Source organism: Periplaneta americana, chromosome 3, assembly GCF_040183065.1.
Source record: "Periplaneta americana isolate PAMFEO1 chromosome 3, P.americana_PAMFEO1_priV1, whole genome shotgun sequence".
NCBI classification, from domain to species: Eukaryota; Metazoa; Arthropoda; class Insecta; order Blattodea; family Blattidae; genus Periplaneta; species Periplaneta americana.
Window position 1 is genome coordinate 74,733,289 of NC_091119.1, and position 12,852 is coordinate 74,746,140.

Below are 12,852 nucleotides of genomic sequence, written 5' to 3' on the forward strand. Positions count from 1 at the left end.
GTAATTATTTTTTTATACATGCGTTATCCGATTTAGATGCAATAAATTAGCATGCGTTTGCTAAATACACTATTTTTCATGGAGAACTGCCAACCTTTGTAACCACTGGCCGCTACTGATATTAATACTGTAATATGTATGATTATTGTTGATTTTTAAGGTGTTCACGTGCTCCTGTGCTCATATAGAGGAACTGCCGCTGCTCGTATTATATAAGAGACTGTGATGGGTAAGAGACCAAGTTTGGGGCGTTGTCAGGACGCGAGTCATGTCTAAACATGACCATACATGGTAATGTTTAGGGATTGTATTCACGTGCACTACGATAGACTTTATAGTTCCACATGACCATATATAGTAATATTTTAGGGAACGCAGCCGTACAGAGTCCAAAAATAACTCAAAGGGGTGAGAGGGTAACGTGTGGGTGAAACGGAGATAGCTTTCTATGCAGTCACCAACTTCCTTAAGAGTAACTTATACATTTGCAATGATGCAATTACACAGAATACAGTAACATATAATTTACATACAGTAGAACCCCGATTATCCGTCTCCCTATTAACCGATTTGTGGATTATTCGTCTGTCAGAATATATGAAGTATTACTGTACGTTATATTAGTACATTTTTTTTTTCTAGAGTGTTATTACAAATCTTTACACTTACACAGTATGGTCTACTGTTCAAGTTGCCGTACTGTACAACTTAAAGACAAAATGTATTTCATAAGTGTCAAAAAAAAAGCGTGTTCGTACTAAGTGTCGAAGAAAGTGCAAATACCGGTACTTTAGTGGTTTTGGGAAAGAGAAAACTGGCTCATCTTGCATCAGAATACGAAACCGATGTTACAACTGTGCTCGATTTAATAAGAATCAAGGATAAAATGTGTATAAAGTATGTAAATCTATGACATGAGACCTCTACTATTCCAATCTTTCCGCTGAAAGCCATTACAAGGAGTTTCCTTGGCTCTTCAAGACACGTCGTTGACAACCGAACTTAAATTAGTGAACTTCTGATTCACTATCTGGCATGTTAAAGACAAGACAACAGAGGAAATTCCTAAAGTTCAATTATTATTCATTTAATTTACGAAAATCTTTCATGGCATGGATTATTCCATGTTTTTGATTAACCGTTCATTCTATCCCTTTGATTATCATGGATAATAGAGGTTCTACTGTACATGGTTCATAATTATTAATTCACACTACAGTCTACAAGGCCACAGGTGTTATACTATTGTAATGTACTTCGTAGTACAGTAGTGAGTGTGATTCAATGTTGTTATGTGTTTCGGGAAAACATAAACACAAATGTGAGAAATAATGATGATGTAGGCCTAGTTAATCCATTGTTAGTGTCCTTTTTCGAGAAGAAATGATATTGAAAGAATGGAAGTTTTAAATAAAGATATAGCCTACCGAGATGGCTATGCCATCGCTGACAATTTTTCTGACAGATGATCCTAAAACGTGAGTTTCTATTGCATCCTGATACGGGCAACCTAAATGGTTAAGTAGTAATGTGGTGCAAAACAATCTTAAATAAAAATAAACCTTGTTTGTTGCTGTCAGAGGAAAAAAATAAAAAGGAAAGAAAGAAAGGAAGAACAATGTGTCTGCTGAGAGCTTCAGCAATCTGAAAAATGTTTCCAGGGGAATTTCAACATATACTTTTTCAGTTGAGCATAATATGGGTTGCTTCATAACACACAATCACTGAAACAAACTCATAGCATAACAACTTATTTGGTGAGTGACAGTATTATTTTTAATTAATAGTAATAATAAAAATAACAGGCATAATAATACAGTAATAATTATATTAATTAGTAGCTTATGCAGCAAATGCTGCAAACTAAGTTCACTACAAGTTCAAATAAAATTTTTTCAGATTAATTTTCAATGAAGAATAAGCCTACCAGTCATTTTAAAGTTATTTGCTTCCATAACAATGAAACATACTCTCTCTGAATGGTTTTTTTATGCCAAATACTTTTTTTTGAACCTATCCACCTTCAGTTTTTGAGTTTAAAAGCGAAAACGCAACTAACATTGTTAGAACGATCAGTGGATTTTTCATGTGGGAGTAAAGCAGTAATTGCTATTTCAGGTCATTGTTTTGGAACAGTAGACTTAGCATCTTGGTATAGCTGCTGCATTTTTCGTGAACTACCTTGAAATGTAGAGGATAGAATCATTTTATCCTAGGTCTTGTTGAAATGATCGGGAGACTACAAAATCTTGTAGGCCTCATATTTTATCAGCAAGTAATACCTTTTGGTCTTTCCTTAGGAACTGTAATTTTTGCGTTCTCTCCAGACATTACTGGAGAGCATCACGCATATAATTAATATCAACATCACACCGCCATTAAATCTATGAAAAAGATTCACACCACTTGATTAATAACTATAAAAATATTTCATTTTTAATAATAATTTTAACTTATATACTGTATATATTATACAGCCGTCACTCAGTAAATTATAGAAATGAAGATCTAATTTAAGATATTCTCTACGTCTACTTATATAACTCCAAAAGATTTGAGCTTCTTATCATCAATAGGCTATATCATTAATATGTATATTAGTGACAAATACTCACATCATGGCGTTAACTATAATAATATTTCACTTTTAATGGTGATAATGTCATCAAACCACCTCAATTTTTGTAGTTAATATCCAATACACAGCTGTACTCAGAAAATTACACACCACAGAATCAGACCTATAAATTATTTTTAGTAAGTCTTGAAAATTTTTAATAACAAGTTATAGAGACATTATAAAATTACACAAATGAAGATCGACACATTATTGTCATTATGATGTCACAGAATTTGCTCTGATTCGCTCTAAATATGTTGACAATCCTGTAGGTCATGGCCTTCGTGTAATATTGCTTATTGTAGTGTGTGTGTGTTTTATTTTTGTTCTCAAAACTGACGACAGATGGATTTTGTGAAATAGGAAAATTATGTAGGAAAATTGACATTTCACTGAAAACTACTATTTTTCTGCAAATCTTTGGGTTCCTAACTTCAAAATGAGGAGTCATTCATTAAAATCCGTTCAGCCATTTTCCTGTAATTTCCATTACCAGTTCAAATTATACTACTAAGATTTATTACAAATCATCCATCCTCAACTGAGTTTGACCACTGGGATCCGGAATTAACAAACAGAAAAGATAAAGGGAAATGAAACGAGCAAAATAATGATTCGACTTGTACATTAAAACAAAAATTTACGTGTTAACATATAGATGATAGTGTAGAATTTGAAGAGAGGCCTTCAGAATTTCCATTACAATCTTCTGAACCTCATAAAAGGGAATTTGAAAGGATTTAAGGATATTAGATGTAAATTTTGGTCAACAACCCCTCGCTCCAAATAGTAAGCCTGTAACATCCCAGTTGTAAAGCGAAATACCATATTTTTCACTGAAGTATGGAAGACAAGGTACATATTTAGCTCGCTTGTCATCATTTATCTGCAATGCTTGATTTGTGTCTCGTTCAAAGCAAATCGTAGGGTCTAAGACCATCGCTTTCTGGGTTCTTTTATTGATGGCAATTATATCGATTCCTCTATGAGAATCATCTTCAGACACACAATGAATCTCCTCATGTACTTCCCATCCTCTGTTTCTTAGCAGGTTGGCAATTGCTGTACAGGAACGATGGTGTCTGTTGTTACGCAGTAGCTCTCCCTTCTTACAGACCCCAGTACGTGGCCAAGTGTTTCAGTCTCACTGCAGCTGGGATGGCGACAATTGGTAGTACTGAAGGTTCTGCCAGGGACAGATCTCACTGCGGTGACGTTGCAAGATATCTTGATGGCATTGATGTATTCCGAGGACGAAAGACACTTTTTAGAGGAGATCCAGGAGTTGGCTTTTGGGCTAATATCATGAATAAACATTTTCTATCGGAGGCACTTAGACTAGTTGCATTTGGCCTCACCGAGGATTTCGGTCTCCGGCCGCTAATAATGACATCTATCGACAAATTTAATAACAAACAACGGCGATCACACATGTAAATGTTAGATTGCAATGTATGCTGATGACACTCTCATCTTCAGCCGAAAAATAAACATATTATCTGCATATAGAGCTATACAGAAACATCTTCAGTTAATAGATAAGTGGGCAAAAACCTGGAAGATTAAAATAAACAACAAGAAATCAAATGCTATTATCTTTACTAAATATCCACCAGTGCCACCACCACAGCTAATGCTCCATAAATTTAGAATAGCATATGTACAGAAAACTTAATATTTTGGCATTCTACTTCACCCACGTCTAAATTGGAAAGATCATATATTAAGAAATAAGTATACAGCACTGAATCGCCTGAAACAACTTAAACCACTTCTATTAAGTGTAAATTTATCCTTGAAATGTAAAATGACATTATACAAAGTGTACATATGCAGCCAAATGACATATGCAGCTCCTGCATGGGGGTTTGCTCCCCGAACTATTATGCATCACTTGCAGGTTGTTCAAAATAAGGCATTACGAATTATCGGTGGATATGATTTTTACACAACTCAAGTTCAAATGCATGATGACCTTGAAATATCAACTATACCTGAATATATCAAAATAGTTTCAAAAACATTTTACCATACTGCTAAGGAAAATGAAAACAAATATATTTCAAATCTTGGAAATTATAATTCAGCAATGTACCACAAACACAGGACTCCAAAACATATTTTAATGTAAAATAGTACAGCAGTAACTTATATTTGAGTTGCTGTTCATGATGAATGACTATATATTCTTGAAAAAAGAAGAATTGTCAAGGCTTATATGAAGTCGGAACAATAACAATACTACAAATGAAGAAGGTCGTCGTAAATGTTAGTGTCCAAACTGTTTATTAAAATTAAAAAATGATTAATAATAATTTATTTTTTTATTAAGATCGGCAAAAAAATAGTATGCAATACATGTGTTAAGTGCATAACAGAATCTCGTCTCGTCTTCTCTTACCTCAATTCTGTTATAATGCACTTATCACGCTTGTATCGCATGGATATCCATTCCTTAGAAATATATATTGTGGTTAAATAAAATTTGAAGGTATCTGGTTTCGCCAGCAGCAAGTTGTGAAGACACAAAGTACAAAATAATGTTAGAAATATGGCCAGATTTTTTTACTCGGTCTCATCTTCAACCTCTTCACCCCTACCAAACATGTGACACTTAACAGTTTGCAACTCCGCTGTTTTTTTTTTTTAGTTGGTTATTTAACGACGCTGTATCAACTACAACTTACACTGGTTTATGTCGATTTGATTTTTTTCTATATGAATTATTGTAATGGGAGAAATACTTATGTCTCTTTCTCCAAGCAAGCTGATGTTCCGTAAGTTGTCAATAAATTAACAAAAAAGGTTTGTGGAAACTGACTTATGTCACTTTTCCCAGGCACTGCAGATATATAGATACTCCCTCTGTCCCATAATAATTGTCCAGTTCGCCAAAATGGTATTACAGTAATTACAGACGACGGGGCAAATGAGAAGTCCACGCATGAGGAGAAGCGCAGTAGATCAGTGCACAAGGTTATGCAGAGCAATAACGTGATTTTATTGAGACAAGCAACACACACCACCCAGAAGATTACCGAAAGTGGGTATTGGTTTTTAAGTCACCGGTATGGCACTATATACAAACCAGTGTAGCAAAGCAAGCTGGAAATCGTTAGTAGAGCATACTCCTGCAGTGAGTACGTGCATTTGAACAGACTTGGACATCCTGGGAACACAACTGGCGGTAATGAGTGACAGGGGTAGCAAGAACCTTACAGACAGTAAACGGCAGGCGGTATAGGAGTCTTTGTTGAAAAACACTACGGCTGACGTAGTGAAGAAAGGTGCCGTAACAGGTGTGGCCGAGAAATTTCATATCAGTAAAAGAACAGCACACTGCATTTGGCAACGGGGGCGGCAATCTTTGGAAAGTGGATCCATGCTCATCACCAAATTAATCCCAGCAATAAATGCAAAATGGCCTCCTGATCCGCGCACAGGGAGAATTCAGGTGTCAGTTCAGCAGGACAATGCGCGTCCACATATCGCTCCCAATGACCGCACCTGGATGGACGCTGCAGCAGCCAGTGGAATCACTTTGGAACTCGTGTGCCAACCGCCAAACAGTCTGGATATGAATGTTTTAGATCTGGGTTACTTCCAGGAATTCAGTCTCTCCAGCATCAGTCAGCTCCAGAAACTATTGATGAGTTGATCGCCGCCATTGGAACAGCTTTCTCTCAGCTGACACGCGACAAGCTCAAGAATGTCTTCCTCACTTTGCAGTCCCTTCTCATTGAAATAATGAAAGTCAATGACGACAACAACAACAAGATTCCCCATAAGCAAAAGGCGCACCTGGACCACATCAATATCCTGCCATCTCGCTTGGAGTGTCCTCGGAACATTTACGACGAGGCTACAGTAGCACTGCAGCAGCAGATCTGTAGTTCTAGGCAAACTGTTGGAATGACAACCTTGCCGGTCTAACAGGCAGTTTTTTCGTCTTTACTCGTAGGAGAATGTCTTTCTTTCTTTCTTTCACTTCTTGGTCAATTTGTACTATTCCTGCAGTTAATAAAGTTGCACTCCTAGGAGTATTTATTTTCGGCTCAATGACTAGGAAATTTGTACTGATCCTGGAGTCATAAAGTTGTGAAAGTGGTATTTATGTTCTTTTTTTGGCTCTATGATTGGCCAATTTATACAGATCCCGGATTAATAATTTTTTCTTTTGCTAATTGAGTGACAATTTTGTACTGATTCTGCAGTAATACAGTTGTATTACTCATTCATGTGTTTCATATTGCTCCTATGTAAACGCCAGTGTAAAATTATGGACATCGGACAATTATTATGGGACAAGAAATAAAAGTGTACCGGACAATTATTATGGGACAGAGGGAGTACTATTTTAATGTTCGTTTTATCTTATTTTAACCAATGACATTTACATGCACCATTGTTTTCCACTATGTTCTCCTTTTCACTTTATATCGCACATGACATAGAAAAGGACACAACTTAAAAAAAAAAATGGCGATTTTGAGTTAACACTGTAGAAAGATGCAGAAGATTATGACCACAACCGGAAAAAAACGACACATTTCTACTTCCAATATTAACAGACAGAGAACATTTGTGTCACTTTCCTTTTGGGCAGGATTTGCACACCCTGAGTATGAAAAAGTGACATTTCTGAGTTTGATAGAAAATGATGGTAATTTTTGTGCCGAATAAACGACACTTTTTAAATTGTAAGATTCTTTTCTGTGGAAGTGAGTAACTTTTTACATTCTTAATAGTCATAAGTAAAAAAAAGTGTCGGTTTTAATTGTTCAGAGTAAACATAATTTCCTTCTGTTCTTACAAGGGAAGGGTTTCGGCTCGAACAGGAATTTCGTATCCAAAATTTGTATACAGACCCATCTTTACATCTCTGTAAAGCTCTCAAAAGCATTCGTTTGTGTAATGTCTAGTTTGTCTGTTAGAGCACTGTACAAGTTGAGGGGTGGGAAGAGCACTGCACAAATTAAGGGGATGGGACACCTTACCCGTAAGCCTAGCCTAGCCTAGAAACTAGTGCGAGTGGTAAAATGTCTAAAGCCCATTTAAGAAAATTTTTCTCCAACGTTCTGTCTGAAAATATTGCAGCTAATCAAAAGTGTACATTGTTGTGTGAGTCATTGAATGCGCACAAGGACGCAACCTTAATAGACTAAATGAATCATTTCAAGGCTAGGAAATGGAATGTATGATCATTCCACCTAAGAAAACTAAATATATCCAGCCTCTGAATATCTATTTCCTTAGACAATACAAAATATATGCTCGGAGGATAACAGATTGCATAAGGTCTCTTGCTGAGAATCCAGAACTTAACTTGGGAAATCGAGTGTTTATAATGAAAATGCACTCTGTTATTCATAACCAGTTGTCTGCTCCAGTATACCGCCCTATGCTTCAGTATTCCTAACAGTCAGCTGGTTACGTGAATCCTGAACAAGTCTCGGACTTCAAAAATGTAATTCAGGTGGCATTTGATTTTTCAGCACTGGAGTGTGGTTCAGAAGATTGTTCAGGTGTTGCTTCTGCGTGTTGTGCTTATTGCTCTGCTCCATGCTGTTTCATGCATTTTATAGAGAATCCTCACGTACATTTTTAAAGAAGTGTATTGACCAATACTAATCAAACGGAGAGTTACACAAATGAATGCTTTTACGGTATTCATCACCATTGTGAAGTAAGTCTCTGTACAAATTTTTAACCAAAAATTCCGGTTCGAGTCGAAACCCTTCCCTTGTTAGTACTATTTTTAGTTATGTCACTCTTCTTTAAATAAATTCGCCACAGATGTGCATTTTTGATAGTCACGTTTTGTGTTCTGACACTATTCCGTAATGAAGTTATAGCATAAGTAAACTTTCAGGACTGTATTTTAAGTTGGGACAATTTTGTGAACAGTGATGAAGAATTAATTTTCTGTTATCACTTTCCTTGAATGAGGTCACGTTATGCGTAAAGTTGATAGCAAGTTGTTCTAAATTTATTTATGAATATGGATATTATTTCAGAGTTAACAATGAGGCCTATAGAAATACTTATGGTACAAGCAGCTCTGTCTGGAATTATCTTAAGAACGGGAATAGGAACAAACTGTATAGAGGAACTGGAAATTAAGAAAAGCAAAGCAACAAATGATAACTTCTGTGAGGATAGGAGAGTAGAAGAGGAAGTAAAAGGAGACAAGACTGAAAGAAATTTATTTACTGAAGGAAGACAATTAGAAATCTGAGAATATCATACGTGCTAATCTTGATAATGAGAGCAGTCTAGATGGAAGGGATAAACGTAGAGGTGTAGTGATGCAAAGAAAAGGAAAAGTGATGATAAAGCGTGGAAAACAGTCGCAATGCAAACCGAAGCTAACTTCGGAATTACATTAACTTGTGTTAAGCAGGGTTGTAGTCCCAAACTGTATAGTGCCGGAGTTCTTTATGTTTTTTAACCTTCGGGAAAGGGGGAAGGTTTAGATGCAAACAAAATAAGACAAAGACAGAAATGCCATAAAGTAAGACTGTAAGGAGAATGCAAAGCAACACCAATCAATACCTACATACTCCATTTAGCTTCTGAAGCTGAAGTAAACCAAAATGGTCACTGTAAGGGTGGTTGTTCTGCGCAATGTAATAAGCTGATCTAAATTTCGCTTTTGTTGCTTCACGGTGGGCTGCACTCGTTTATTCGCCAACATTTTCAATTGATTGCTTTTCAGACATCAATAATTTTTTGTGCTTTATTATGAGCATTGGATTTCTTGTGTTCAATGATATTTTTTCGTAGTGGCTTTAAGCTGAACTGATCTGATCTGTTCGATCAGTAGTAATTTACTGAATATGAGCGCCATTCATTAGATACTGAAATACACTCTTCTTTTAATGCACCTAATGTAGTTACTTCATGACACACTTTACAGCCTAGCTTACATTGCTTACAATCAATCCACGGATAAGCTTCTTTTTTTTCTTGATCACATATTTTCTTCATTCCATACATTCGGCCATTCACTTCGCAGGCCGACTTTTTGGCTTTCACTATTTTGAACATTATGACGTTGAATATTCTTTGCAGTCTCTAAACACACACCTCCATCTCAAACAGCAGAAATAACTAAAATGATCTCTCAATTAATATCACTCAATAAAAGAATTGTATTCCAATGGATACCATCCCATTGTGGAATCCTGGGAAACGAGAATGCGGATGCTTTAGCAAAGAAGGGCAACACTGCTACTTACAGACCTATTACTAAATCTACGTATTACTCTGTGAAGAGATTTATTAAATCTACATACTTAGATTTCAACAAACAAAATTTGATAACTCAATCCCAAGGGAAAAAATGGAACTCTCTGCATCAAAATCCACAGTTAATTCCCGATTTACCACGAAAATCGTCTGTAGCTGCATTTAAATTGGCAACAGGCCATGATTGTTTGGCCAAACACCTGCATAGAATTGGAATATATCAGTCCCCTAACTGCCCATTGTGCAACTCAAACCAAGAAATGGATTCGGAACACCTCAAAATCTGTGCTTCAGTGGCTAGTCATGATAATATCTTTGAAAAATATTGGAGTGCAAGAGGTCAAATGACTTTATTGTCAAACTCCTGGCATTATAAAACAACAACAACAACAACAACAACATATTCTTCGCAGTCATACTGTAACTGTATCTTCTATAACAGTATCTCTGGTTGAATTACTAGGTTCATCAAATAGAAGCGATGGACTTGATATATCAAGAATATCAGTAGAGGAAGCTTTTGTAACTCCACTAGTAACAGCAAAGGCACGAGAAAAGAAAGAAGTTAATGTTTTTTGTCTATGTTTATTTTGTTCCATATTTACTGAAGGGCAATAGATAAAAATAGAAGTTTCAAGCAGTCTTTTAGTCACGTTGTAGGCAGTAAATTAACTGTTTAAAATTCACTTCGTAAAATAACTGGGAAACAAACACAACACATTTCGGTAAGTAACACCAGAGACAATCTCTTGTATCGTACAAAGACGCGAAAACTAACGAAATACGATACGAAACGAAAGTGAATTAGGAATGTGATCATTTCGCGCAGGCGCACTAAAGTTTAGTTTGGTGGTTGTCCTGTCACTGATTCTTCCCCAATTTCTCACCACACACCCTGTCTACGCTCCTAGTAGTCTCGCGACCCTCTAGGCCTACTTCCGAACTTGTTCCGATTTTCTAAAGGAAGCACAGAAAATATAATCACTAAATATTCTGAGATTAACTAAGATATTGTTAGCTAGGAAAGTATTGTGATGTCAAAACAGATTTTAAAATTCCAAATCAGTGCCGGAGCTCCGCTCCACCTTCGAACACAGTGCCAGAGCATTACTCCAGTGGCGGCTCGTGGGTATTGAATTAAGGGGGGCTGTATACAAAAATAAAACCAAGCAACTTACTTTATTTAAAGATTAGTTCCATGCGCCTTATCTTGTAAATTGTGTTTAAATTAGACAGGGTCATGTTAGTAGATTTACTGGCATTTAAAATAATCCTGCAGGGCAAAATTCCGGCATACCGGCGACGCTGATATAAGCCCTGCAGTTGCGAGTGTCATTAAATAAACCATAATTTAATTTTTTATATGCAGATTTGAACCTTAGATATATCTAACTGGCGGTGTTGTAGTTGGTTGTATGATATATATATATATATATATATATATATATATATATATATATGATACATCAATAAATGAAAAAAATAACTGAGGCAGAAATTGAATTCAGGATATTCAAGAGTACGCACCTGGGCGCTTGCCTTATTTATTGTGATGTTAGATGTTTCAGATTCCATTATGGTTTGAAAACATTCTAGCAATGGCTCCTTCTTCTCATGAACAACATTTACTGTTCTTATTTTAAATCCATCTTGTTGCCCCAGCTGATGGAATTGTCTTTGAAACACATTAATCTAATACAGACTGTGTGGAGATCGAGAGAATAAAGCAGGGATAGTGGATAAATTAGCAAAAAATATGCGAGCCTTTGTATTTTGTTTAGCGGTTCTTTCCATTATGAGATTCAACTGATGGGCACTTAATTTCACATTTCTCCTGAATTGTTAAGGTACTGAACTGAATAGACTGTAAATATTGTACAGAATTAAACATTGTTGCACTTGTTATACTCACAACATTAAAGAAAATGTATTTAAAACTGCGCGCTACTGACAAACTGCTGCAAATTTTGCAGCACCTGGAAGCTCTGGATTCACGGCGAGGGGCAGCAGGGAGGAGGGGTAAAACTAACGCGCAAAGCATCCGAGACGAGACTGGCAGCTCCAGGGGAGGAAGTGGCTTCATCCTATAGTCCTTGTCTCTGGTTTCGCTCTGGCAGCACCAGGGGAGGAAGTGACTTCACTAACGATTCCGTACATGTCATTGAGAGCGAATTAAAAAAAAAAACAAATCGACGCGCTAAATAGAGACAGTATAATAAATGTTTTTCACTACATAAAACGAGACAAGATCCACAAATATCTGGGGGTGCTGCAGCTCCGCAGCCCCTCTTCGAAAGCCGCCCCTGCATTGCTCCATTCTGCTCCACCTCCACTACATCCCTGGTGTTAAGGTCAAAAAAGTAGAACGTTACGAATTTTTGGTTAAGAGTTCGTTTGATGGAGATACAGATTATTCAAATGCTGATTCTGATTTCGACTGTTCTTTGCAAACTACTTCATATTCTGTATCATCTGATTCATCAAGTGAGTCAAATTATGTTCACATTACACCTAGAGAAGATGAACAGGATTCTGAATGTAACAATGGAAGGGGTCAGTAGTGAAAAATGAAAAACGTGGAGTGTCGTTTCAAATCGTATTAAATACATCCTCAGTCGAAATTTAGTTTGAAGCAATTTCGCATAGCTGAGACGGTATTCTTTAAGACCCTGGTCTCATATTGGAGCAATTCGTATTCTTTCCAGCCTTTTTTCTATGATGAAAATTATGTGTTGGATCAAATCGTATTATGTACAATTCCCATGATGTGTCGGATCAAATCGTATTATGTACAACTTCCATTAGTTAAAATCTTAAATGGACAGCGTTGGCCAGCATGCTGTACCTTCCCACCATTATTGAGTTTCCCGCTGTTTTACAACATTGTGATTATCAAGGTATGTACAATAGCAAAATCTATTAAGAGCAGTAAGGGAATCAGAGGGAGAGAAGAGGTGGTGCCTGAAAGAGAGCACTATATG